The sequence below is a fragment of the Anarrhichthys ocellatus genome, unplaced genomic scaffold (genome assembly GCF_004355925.1).
Source record: "Anarrhichthys ocellatus isolate YVR2014 unplaced genomic scaffold, GSC_Weel_1.0 scaffold169, whole genome shotgun sequence".
Classification (NCBI taxonomy): domain Eukaryota; kingdom Metazoa; phylum Chordata; class Actinopteri; order Perciformes; family Anarhichadidae; genus Anarrhichthys; species Anarrhichthys ocellatus.
In genome coordinates, this window is record NW_022280199.1 from 7,480 (window position 1) to 20,659 (window position 13,180).

At 39.9% G+C, this 13,180-nt stretch overlaps 1 long non-coding RNA gene across 1 annotated transcript; it reads right to left on the bottom strand.

The window, feature by feature from the left end:
* Positions 1–10,191: 10,191 nt before the first annotated feature.
* Positions 10,192–10,854, bottom strand: LOC116400416 (uncharacterized). Its single transcript, XR_004213922.1, has 3 exons — positions 10,836–10,854; positions 10,648–10,737; positions 10,192–10,356 (listed from the first exon to the last, which is right to left on the bottom strand). It is a non-coding gene; the product is annotated as an uncharacterized LOC116400416 (long non-coding RNA).
* Between the last annotated feature and the right edge of the window lie 2,326 nt (positions 10,855–13,180).

A 13,180-nucleotide genomic window follows, 5' to 3' on the forward strand; every position in this document is an offset into this window, starting at 1 on the left:
TCAGAAGCCTCCTGATATTATTGGAGGAATTCCTCCCTTTAATAAAACCTGTTTGATCAGGATTTACTAATATTGATATTAATGGTTCAAGCCTCAGAGTCAATACCTTGGCTAAAATCTTTGCATCTACATTAATGAGCGTTATGGGCCTGTAAGACCCATAACGCTTTTGCAGATTCCCAGAGAAATTCAGGGTTTGTTTCATGTTGTCGTTGATGTCAAAAAATAAATCCAACTCAGCCTCCTATTTTTTTAAATTCCTTGTCAGTGAGGAGATATGATGGGAAAAGCCATCTCTGTGTGCCAGACATAGATTCACACAGTTCCAGGTATCCTGGGACACGGTCGCTGATATGTAGATCCTCTACTACATACTTTTACTTGTCCTCTAATCTGCGGTGGTGCAAAAAAGTAATCTATGCGTGAGTAAGAGTTAAGTGGATTAGAGTAGAATGTGAAGTCTCTCGCTGATGGGTTCAGGTTCCTCCATACTTCTATCGGATTTAGATCATTTACCATCTTACCTCATAAAGCAACTGCACCTGTTCTTCTATTTGTGTCTGCTGGAGACCAATTAAAGTCACCACCTAGAACTGCAGAGGGAGATCTGTGTTCCTCTATTTCTGCTGCTATTGTAGTCCAAAATGAAGGAGTTGGCGAATTTGGTGCGTAAATATTAGTCAAAGTGACCGGTGGGCCATACATTGTGCCGTGAACAAGGATGTATCTGCCCACAGAGTTGCTTTTACATGTACTGAGCAGTGGCGGCTGGCCAATAGAGGGCAATGGGGCCTGGCCCCACCTTGAGCCACAAAAAAAAAAAAAGCGTGAGCACTACTCCTCCAAGACCCGTTTGAGAGGAGAACTTTGGCGGAGATTCTGCAGACCAAAGAGCTGATATCAGATCAGCCTGACCTCACAATCAGACAGCAGACTAGCAGGTCTTAATTGAGATGGTAAATTAACAATGAAAACTCATCATAGCTTAATTTAACATCAGTATTCATAATTACACTTCATGTTTACTTCTCCTGATCTTTACCTCCTATAACAAGGTCCATAGGGACATCTCAATAAATAAACATGTTCTATTATATTATATTATATAAGTGTTATTTCCGAGGCAGGTAGACGTGTCTGAGGTAGGCTCCCGTGCTTTGCCACTTTTCATTATTGAACTTTAAAAAACACATTGATACTTTCGCCTGTACAGCTTCATCTTTATGTCTAAGAGACAATGAGCCATAGCCTGAGGTCGAAAAAAGAGGATCGAGCCATCATACCAACGGGAGGGACGATGACGACGGCTACAGCCAAGATGGCTAACTCTGCTAACGCCGAGGGCGGCTCCACGTTTCTCCCGGCGAACTTGGAGAGGTTGCGCACCATGCTGGTTAGTGACCTAAAAAATGCAATCGATGAGGCCTTGGCCCCACTGGCGGACTCTGTCAACAAACTACGTGAAACTACGGAGGATCATGGCCGGCGCGTTACTGACATCGAAGAAGCCCTGTCGGGCTACAGTGACAGAATTGTCGACCTCGAGGAAAAGTGTGTCTCGTTAAAACTTAGAAACTCCCTTCTCGCTGACACCATGGATGATCTTGAAAATAGATCAAGGCGGTGCAATTTGAGAGGGATCAACTTGGTCAAGAAAATAGAAGGGACTGATCCGATCAAGTTTATGTCGGCCTTTTTTGCCGAGATCTTGGGAAGTGACTTATTCCCCACTCCACAGACTCTGGACCGGGCACACCGCCTCAGCGCACCGCGCTCCGGTCCCAACTCCAAACCGAGAGCTATAATGGTGACATTTCACTATTACCAGGATAAGGAACGTGCACTGAGAGTGAGTCGGGACAAGCTCAACTACCGAGGGGGGCAAGTCGTCTTCTACCCGGACTACAGCGCCACTGTCAACAAGAAGCGAACGACATTTAACCCCGTGAAGGCTCTTCTCTACCAGAAAGGAGTGAAGTTCCGTATGATTTTCCCTGCTGTGTTAAAGGGGAGACACACTCCTTCAACACTGCGGAGGAGGCGCAAAAATTCTATGACCAGCATGTCGGTGAACTGAGTAACTTAACTCATAAACTGACTTTACAGATTGAACAAATGTGGGACTGTTGTTGATATCCTGATCTAGTAGGGTTATCTGCTTCTGATATACACTTGTTACTGTATGTTATCGTACCTCTCCGGGTTATCATTCAATATCTGTACTCAATGTGATTAATACTTGTTTGCTATAAATGTAACCTGTTAATCTTCTTTTGATTGACCGCTGCATGGGAGCCACCCCTTGTTCAGGCTCTCGTTCTAGGGATGCACTGGAAGTTTATGAATAGTTTTTTCCTGCGGTTCTCTTCATTTGGGGAAGTAGACCTAGGAGCTTTTTTTTTCTATTTTTTTATGGGGTTTTGGGGTAATATGGGCTTGGCCTACAAAATACACTGTAGTGCAAACAAACTAATTAACACAGTTATCACAAGGACAGAATTAAAGGACAGAACCAGATATGTTCTCTTTTTTCTTCTTTCCAACCAGTATTTAAGCAATCTTCTCCCTAACTCTCACCTTAGAGTCCCTCTACTTTAAACCATAAATTATTAATGGATAATACTAAAAGTTCCTCTGATAATTTGAGGGTTGGAAACAACTCAATCAGACTTATCTCATGGAATGTGAAAGGGGTAAATGGACCGGTAAAACGTGCAAGAGTGTTTGCACACCTAAAAAACCTTAAAGCTGATGTAGTTTTCATCCAGGAAACGTATTTGAAAAAATCGGATCATCTTAGACTGCGTAAGGCTTGGTTTAGTCATGTGTTCCACTCAGATTTTGATACCAGGGCACATGGGGTTGCAATACTGGTCAGCAAAAAAATACAATTCACTCTGACAAATGTTGTTTTGGACTCCTGCGGTCGATACGTGATAGTGACAGGCTCTCTATTCCATACACCTGTTTTGCTGGTTAATGTATACGCTCCCAACTGGGTCGACGTCGGCTTTGCTAACAGACTTTTGGCCTCACTTCCAAATTTAAATACATATCAACTGATACTTGGAGGGGATCTAAACTGTGTAATGGACCCTAGCCTGGACCGCTCAACCTCTAGAAGTGTTCCTCCCACTAAAATGTCCAAATCTTTTTCAAATTTTATGAATGACAATGGATGTGTAGATCCTTGGAGGCTTTCAAACCCAAGCTCAAAGGTTTTTTCCTTCTTTTCACATGTTCACTCCTCCGTCTCACGAATTGATTACTTCTTTCTAGACAGAGCTTTCATACCCTATGTTAAATCTGTAGAATATTTACCCATTATTATCTCGGATCAAGCTCCTCTACAATTAGACATCTCCTTCACCTTAAGTCAGAAAGACCGTCCACTATGGAGGCTAAACCCCTTATTGCTCTCTGATAAAGATTTTTGCAATAAAATCGCAAAATCCATAGATACTTTTATCGAAATTAATACGGATTCTACAGTCTCCTTTTTCCTTCTGTGGGAAACGCTTAAAGCGTTTCTACGAGGGGAAATCATTTCCTTTACGTCATACTTGAATAAAATGGGGAGGCAACAACTACAAAATTTAACGGAATCCATTCACAACATTGATAAGCAGTGTGTTTCTAATCCATCACCTGAACTTTTTAAAGAAAGGGAGAACCTGCAATTAGAATTTAATTTACTATCAAACAAAAAAGCTGAACAACTACTGTTGTACTCTCGTGGCCGGTCATATGAGTACGGGGACAAGAACAGTCGGCTGCTGGCACATCAGCTAAAGCGGGAAGCAGCCTCACGACTGATCCCTGAAATTAAAGATAGTCATGGCAACTTGAAAACAAGCCCGCAAGAAATTGATAAAGTTTTTGAGGCATATTACTCTAAGTTGTATACTTCTGAATCTACCTCAACCAAAAGGACCAATGAAAACATTTTTAGACGGCCTCGACTTCCCCTGTCTTGAATCAGATAAAATCGCGGAACTGAATCGTACAGTAGAACTAGAGGAAGTCCAAGCAGCAATTACAAATATGTAAAGTGGCAAAACTCCGGGGCCTGATGGCTTTACGGCAGAGTTTTAAAAAAATTTAAAGACAAGCTTTCTCCAATTCTTCTTGGAGTGTATCAGGAGTCGCTGATTAGGCGTACTCTTCCACCTACACTATCACAAGCAACCATTACACTCTTACTAAAAAAGGATAAGGACCCCTCTGATTGTGGATCCTACCGGCCGATCTCACTTCTCAATGTAGACGCGAAAATCATTGCAAAAGTACTTGAAAATATTACGCCTGTAATTATTTCTGAAGACCAGACTGGTTTTATAAAAAATCGTCATTCATTTTCCAACATCCGCAGGTTACTTAATATAATTCATACTTCCCACTCTGCACTGGTCCCGGAAGCAGTTGTTTCATTAGATGCCGAAAAGGCTTTTGACCGAATCGAGTGGGAGTACCTATTCACGGTCTTGCAGAAATTCGGTTTTGGTGATGTTTTCGGCTCCTGGATTAGACTCTTATATTCATCTCCGCAAGCGTGTGTCAGCACCAACTCATTACGTTCCCCATATTTCACTTTAACGAGAGGCACACGCCAAGGATGCCCACTTTCCCCCTTGCTTTTTGCAATTGAAATAGAACCACTATCCATTGCATTGAAAACATCACCACTTTTGCGGGGAGTACGGCGGGGTGGGATGGAACATCGTGTGTCACTATACGCAGATGACCTTTTGTTGTATGTGAATGACCCAGTGGCATCTTCTCCTATAATTAAATCGATTCTGACGAATTTTGGTTCATTCTCAGGATATAAATTAAACTTCAAAAAGAGTGAATTGTACCCAATAAACGGTTTGGCTTGCCAAATTCAATAGTCTTCAGTACCTTTTCATTTAGCCAGTTTGGGTTTCAAATACCTTGGTGTGAACATAAGCCGCAGTCTTGCCTCTCTTCATACAGCCAACTTTAACCCCTTGGTTGAAAATATGAAAAACGATCTTCTTAGATGGAGCAACCTGCCCCTGTCACTACCTGGCAGGGTGCAGTCTATAAAAATGAATGTATTCCCCAAATTTCTGTACTTGTTTAGATGCTTACCAATATTCTTGCCAAAATCTTTTTTCCAGTCTATTGATAAGATTATTTTAAACTTTATCTGGGCAGGCAAGTCACCACGAGTGAGCAAGGTCTTTCTCCAACGCCCAAGGGACTTAGGTAGCCTGGCTCTTCCTAATTTTATTTTTTATTATTGGGCAACTAATATTCAAAAAATATCATTTTGGATTAATGCCCCTGAGACTGATTGGTGCATTTTGGAGGCTCAATCATGCTATTCATCTTCTCTTCCTGCATTGGTATACTCATATCTTCCGATAAAACTGTCCAGCCACTCTTCTAACCCGATTGTCCTTGCTACTCTTAGAACTTGGATTCAATTTTGTCTTCACTTCAAATTTCTAACAGCTTCTGCTCTGGGTCCGATTAGTAATAATCATCTATTCCCACCATCTGTAGTGGACAAAACCTTCTCACAGTGGGGGAAAAAGTGGACTGAAGTGTTTCAGGGATCTTTTTGACGATGACCACTTCTCTAGCTTCGACTCTCTTTGTAAGAGATGTGGCCTGGACCGTTCAAATTTCTTCAGATACTTTCAGGTCCGCCACTTTGTAGTGAAACACTTTCCATCATAGCCTGACCTCCCGTGCAAAACACTTTGGGAAAGCCTACTGGACACACATCCAACTCAGAAGGGACTGATCTCTAAAATTTACAACCAGATCATAACTACAATAGATACCTCTTCTATAATCAAAACCAAATGGGAAAGTGAGTTGAACATGAACCTGACAGAGAATTGGTGGGTGGATGCACTGAATAGGGTGAACACATCTACGTCTTGTGCCAGACTTGGTCTCATTCAGTTTAAAGTGGTCCATAGGATGCACTTTAGTAACAGCAAACTCGCTAAAATATTCCCAGGTCAGGACCCAGGATGTAACCGTTGTGATCATCCTCAAGCAGATTTACTACACATTTTGGGCGTGTCCTAAACTTGAACACTTCTGGTACTATGTTTTTGATATTTTAACTATAGTTTTAGGGATCAAGGTACAACCGTGCCCTCTTCTGGCAGTCTTTGGAATCCCAGCCAAATCCATCCTATATAGTACCAAAGAGGGGGACATTATTGCCTTCACCACTCTTCTGGCGCGTCACAGAATACTTCTTGCTTGGAAATCTCCAAGTCCACCATCTCAGTCTGCCTGGCTTAAGGATGTGATGTTTTTCTTAAGTCTTGAAAAATTAAATATGCACTTAGAGGCTAAAAGATGGCAACCTTTCATTTCATATTTTCAGAATCTATTAGTGTTGCCCACCAAATGAGATATGTCTGGTAATTTGTACTGATTTATCTGGTCCTCTGTCCTTCCCTTATCTGTCTTATCTATTTAACCTAACTACTGAACTATAGTTTTACAATACTGTACTACATAAACTTTACGTAAACAAATGTGAAGGCCTTGTCTGTTTGTGGGTGGGTGTTTTGATTTAAGTAACTCTTTGTTTTCTGTTTTTGTTTTGTTTTTTGCTTTTCTTTCTTGTTATTTTCTCCTTTACTACTGCAAACTGAGTATCACGTGCACAAAAAATGAAAATACTTGCTCTTTGATTTTTATGTCATATGGTGCATTCTCATCAATAAAGTGTATATATATATTTTAAAAAAAAGAAAAAAAGTGTTACTTACTGCTTTTTTCGTGTTGGAATACATGTTAAATATTTAACTGCAAAGTAGTAATGTGTGTTTGATACTTTCATTTTTTTGCATTAAATCATACTGGGATGTTTGCTGAAATTGATAGGATGGCCCTACCTAGAAAATTTTCCACCAGCCGCCACTGGTACTGAGTATGAATGGGGTGGCCTTGTGTATTAAGATAGCGACTCCTCTGCTATTGGAGGAAAATGATGAGTAGTAAACCTGGCCTACCCAGTCTGGCTTAAGTTTCATGTGCTCCTTATCCACTAGGTGGGTTTCTTGTAAGAAAGCTATTTGTATCTTGTCTTTTTTTAGAAGGCTTAGTATTTTCTTCCGCTTAATTGGATGATGGATCCCCTTTACATTAAATGTACAGAGTTTGATGCTATCTATCCCTGACATGTCCTACTTCTTTCTCTGTCGCAGAGAGACGCTGTCCTTTTAGAGACCTCCTGGAGGCGCTCTGGAAATGTGTTAACTGACCTTTGCTGACCTAGTTCAGATGGATATTCCTTTCCGGTGGTGTGGTACAGAACATAACATTTAAGAACACTGAATGGCAAAAACAAACTCAAAAACATAAACTGAAACTTGAACTTATTGAAAGGGAACATGTGAGACTTCCTGCTCACTACCGTTTTCCCCTCTTTTCCTGACATCCATACAAACTCTGGTAGGATAAAACAGAGCTCCCAGACTCCCTGTTATAAAGAAGCAGTTTTCAGGTATAGCAACTCTTATTATAGTTCCGCGTCCTTGAAGTTTCTTCCCAGTCTTATTGAAGCTTGATCAATCAGTGAGGTCACAGGATATGATATCTAATATAACTGGGTTTCTTTCCTAAAACATAGTAATATACATGAGCAGACCAGCTTGTTCCACTGAGTTTCAACAAAAGAAAAGAAAGGTGTCGCATACTTAAACTATTCAGGCGCAGGGTGGCTGCATTTGTTGTGTCTGTTAACTTTCTCTGTGGGTTACTTCAGCAGCATGACCACCGCGAGTATAAACTGTCCACTTAATTCCAGATTGCGTCGCATTTGTCCATTATATTTTGTCTTTCTTCCTCTCCTCCACATACCTCTGAGCCTCATCCGCGGATCTGAAGTGTCGGACTCCACCGTCATGTGTAACGCGCAGCACGGCTGGATACAGCATCTGGTAACGGATGCCGAGGACTCGGAGTGATGTCTTTGTCTCCAGGAATTCGCGTCTTTTTTTTTCCACCGCTGGTGAGAAGTCATCAAAGATGTGTGTGCGGTTCCCGGAGAAAGTGACCTCAGCCGCGCTGCGTGCCCCCTTCATGATCAGCTGTTTGTCGGTGAAGTCGTGGAGACGAATGTAGACGGTCCTCGGCCTCGTTGAGTGGTTCTGCAGGTGTGCGGGGCCGCGGTGACACCTGTCCAGCTTGATCCTGTCGTTTTTCACCGTGAGGTTCAGGATTTTTGGCAGCCAAGATGCGAAAAAGTCCCTTAAAATGTATTATTATTATTATTATTGTTGTGGATGTAGTCATAGTGATGTCACCCATTGGTTTGTGGACTGCCGTTTTGAAGCCTTGAGTTCGGAAATTTGGCCTTCACCATCTTGGTTTTTTGCAGCCACTGAATGTAAGTGACCATATTTGGACTGAGGAGAAGAGACACAGTAATCGGCTCTGTTAACGATCTGTCAATCACAAGCATCCCCTGCTTTATGGTCTGTTTGACTCTAAATGGACCATCATTTACTAAATGAACATCATGCTGTATTGAAGAAGACTTGAAACTAGAGATTGAGACCATAAACTCATGTTTACAATGTTTACTGAGGTAATAAATAAAAAAGTAATACATTTTCTCATAGACTTCTATACAACCAGAGGAGTCGCCCCCTGATGGCCAGTGAATGCAAGTTTTAAGACACTTGGCTTTACTCTTTAGAACCGGGGGTTGCTTCCCATGTGACTATTCTCATGTGCACTGTAAGACATTTCAAGTCAGTTAAACTTGCAAATGAAAGTTCACCTGCTGCCTTGAAAATGTGCGTCAACTTAACTTGAAGACTGCTTTTGATTCAACTCAGAAATTAAAGTTCATCAAGTTGATTTAACTGCAATGTTCTAGTTGTCTCAACATTACTGTTCAAGTTGTCAGAGTTGATTGAACTTTTCTTCACTTGTTTGAACTTGATACAGTGAGTTAAAACAAATAATTGTTTTACATTATCAGGTCAAGAAAACTTTCCTTACCTAGTGAAACCAACACGCATTTCTGCATTATTGTAGCTCACAGTTTCAAGTTAAAATAACTTAACCATGTGTATACAACTTTCCATTTCAAGTTAAGAGGATTTAAATTCCAAATTGGTTTCAACTTGCATATAAAAGTTAACTTGACTGATAACTGCAAGTTTGCTTTATCAAAAAATTAAATCACCCATAATTCTTACTTCTGATTTAAAAATATAGCATTTATTTGATGAAAAGATACACAAGCTTGAACATTGTGTTTAAGTACATCTCAAACATGCCGACACTTAAATAGCTGTGTTTAAAACAATGTTACCACATACAAGTGGAGGCAATCTGAGAGAAGGTGGGGTTGTGGACAGACAGACAGAAGGTGGGGTTGTGGATATTTTATGGACCTCTTTTAACTATCTCACATTTGTCACTATACAACTGTGAGATAATTAAAAGAGGTTCATAAAATCATCCACAAAAATGTTGCATACTAGTACCTTAAACAGGTTATAACATCATACAGTCATGTTCAACACATAATATTAACATATAACTTATGTTGACAACTAGAAGTGTTGAGGTAAGGTACTACGAGGCAAAATGTTAGATAATGAATATAGTTTCATAAAATCTCAATATGAACAAGAACATTGTAAACACTGAAAAAGGGGATGACTTAATCGCATACTTTGAGAAAGGGGGAATGAGAGAAGACATGCAGAGGTAAAATGTGGGACACTGGGAACTTTATAAAACACAATTCTTAAGTTTTGTTTTGTGTTTTCGTTATAAAAGTCAGTGCATCGCGAAAGTTTTTTTTATGTTTAAACAACCAACCTACAGTTCAGAACAGTCTGTAAGGTTTTTCACTTTTACATTTTTCAACAAAACTTGACTTGCTTTGTCTATACCCAATATGCAACTCCTGTTAAACCATGAACAGTGTTTGTATGAACAACAAAGTTAGAGTCCAGAATAACAGCCTCCTCCAAGCAGGGACTTCAGATGTGACTTCAGATTTGTTTACTTGCGATATCTGAGCAGTTTGTTTCTGAGCCCATGGACTCTTGCTGAGCATTGGTCCGGTTTAATGTTCATAATGACCCTCTGAAGGAACTCACAGGTGAACTTCATATTCCGGGGGTACTCCAGGTTAAGGCAGTAGATTGTTCCCATTAACATGGCAAAGCCTGTGGGGATGTCTCCGAGCTTATGTAGGATGATCTTCTCCTCTGCTACCACAGCCACATTGAAGACTTCCAAAGGAAATGCATCTTGCAGAGTGCCTTCGTGTCCAATCAACAGTCCAACCTGCATTCCTTTCATGATCACATCAAGGTTTTCTCCATGAGCCTGAAGATGTATAAAGACATTCAAATCTTAACCGACATCTCCAAATTTAAAACATAACTGCCACTCTATTTAATTAATAGACTATAATTTATTTATTTTTTCCAATAATTTGAAGACTTATAATATCACCAGCTCTGCTGCAGTAAAGCTACCATTACCAGCTCAACCAATAGTAATACAGACAGGGAGAGCGCTGAAGGGTATGGTAATAACTCTAATGAACATGAAAAATGTTACCATTGTCACATTACAAAAATTGAGTGTAGTAAAGGTGTAAATACAGTTTCTTACGTCACACATCCGGATTATGTCGGTGGAATCCTCTGAAAGATAGCATGGAAGACCAAGCAGGGCGGCTGTTCTTCTGTTTTGGTTTGTGTCCTACAAGAACAGGCAAGAGTAGATGAATGTGATACCAAAGCTATAATCCTAATTTTAATACACAATAACAAGAAACTTTTTTTCAACACAGTACATACCTCCTTTTGCAGACACTGCAGCACACCGCTCAGACGCACTCTCCTGCTCGATGAAACACCTGCTTTGTACAGCTCTAGAAGACTTGGCACCAAGGCATCTAGTCCATCCAGGAATGACTCCAGCAGGTCTTTAGTGACAATCCTACTGAACTATTCACAATTGTATGACCTTCTTTCAGATGTTCTTTAAAATGTCTTTTAAGTTCAGCTTGGGTTTGAAATGTCTTCAAACATTCATCATAAATACAGACAAGGCCTAAACACCTACGATGATGTCCATGATGCTGTTTATAATGCTGGATTATTTGTCCTTGTCCATTGGAGGAGAATGCACAAAATTTACATTTCCACGTCATGAACTGGACATTCTTGATGATATCTGGAAACAGAAAAAATTAAATGAATTGCATGTTTAGTGAAAAAAGCAAATATATGTATTCAACACAAATATAACATTTATTTCCTTTATGATTAAATTATCAATCTTTACAATTTCAAAATACTTAAAACAAAAACAGGGATCAAGTGATTTTGAAGCAAACATCCTCTAGATTAGAAAAAAAGGATAAACCGATTTATACATCTAATTTTCAAATACACTTATTCAGTTTATTCAGTTTATTGAGTTAGCTAAATTGTGTGCAGTATAATGATAGCCCTGCAAGAGATTCAAACTTGATGATGGTTAAAATATTCAGTTTTAGCTTTGTTTTGTTATAAGTGAGACAATAGATTGTGATGTTGAAATGTATTACATTTACTTGTAGAGAGTACGAGAACCGCCTCTCAATATAATCCAATTCAACAGCGCAAGTCTCAGGAATGAGTAAAGTAAGTCTCTGAAACCCTCCAACCTGTCAAAGATTACTAGAATAATACATATATAATTTATTGTATAATTGTTAGTATCAACTTGTTTGTAGAATATTTAGTGCCAGGCCCTAACTTGCATAATATATCTCATTAAGTATGTCAAGTCTAAACATTACAAAAACAAACTACATACAGTTGTACTATTCAACAGTTAACATTAAACTGGCTAACAGCACTATGGCCTCACTGATCCTGTCTGCTGATGTGGAGACACACACTGCTGGTAATAGGAGGGGCTGGTTGTAACAAAATGTCAACTGTTTGGAGACCCTTCACTGAACAAGGCTCAACTATTTGCTTTTAACCTACAATTGACATTCGACGTAGTTAATTCAACCATTTGCCAGCTCCGTTTGTCTGTGTAAAACATACCAGTGATGAAGCGAGTTGACTGCAGAGGGAGCGGTCAAAGACACGTGTCTGAATAATTCATATCGTCTCTACTGGAGGATTTGTTGTCATTTTAAATTAATGTTTTTACTCTACGACAGGAGTAAACTATCACTAAAAGTCCGTCTCTTCATCTCTGTGCCGTTTCTACTTTGCTGTCCGCTGTGTGTAGAGTTCAGCCTACTCTCGTACAAACATGCACGCGCGCACACACACAGCAGGGAGAGAGGAGAGGGGGGGTCAAAATGTCCGCTATACAGTCTTTGCTCTGAATGCAGTTGCGTTCCTAATAAGCGGCATGCTCCGCATTAATATAAGTAACGTTACTGGCATTAAAATATAAAGAGGAGCAAAGCATAGGCAGTGACTCAGCCATTCAATGTGAATCCAGCTGGCATGAGCTACTTTAAGCAAACTTGCTGACTAATGTTAGCTAGCTAGCTCGTTTTCACTTGGGTGGAGGTGTTAAGCGAAAAACTTCAGTGGCACATATAATAATGAATAAAAAATAATATTGCGGTCACATTAAGAATTAACCAATAGTTTATACTTCTACATTAAATACGTTTTATTAAAAGCACAACAGATGAAATAGGTCCACCATTTGTCTTTTAAAAAGTTCGCGGGCAAAACAGACCGGGGAAACTGTTAAGCTAGCTAAACATCAAGGCCACACATTTAGCCTTTAAAAAACCCGACCTACATAACTGTGTTACATTACTAACGTTACACATGATATTAATTAAGAAAAATACTCAAAGTCATAATTTAAACTCACCTCTGTGTGCTGAAGCCCAGCGAAAAAAATCCTCACTGCGCTCTGTTCTGTCCGCTCTTCTTGTTGCAGGCAGAAAGTAACGTTATGTTCCTCCGCCTCAATTCATTGGCAGTTGTCAGGTACATAGTCTCCCTCCGCAGGTGGCAATAGTCCTTCTTGTTTACCATAAAATGCCTATATTTTCATTGGAATTTCACTATATGAATTGTCTGCAGTGTTTAACCAGTAGATTATGTCTAAACTTCAACCTGGCCATGGTTTAAAAAAGACAGTTTCCTTAAAACTCAAACATTGCAGCAAATAT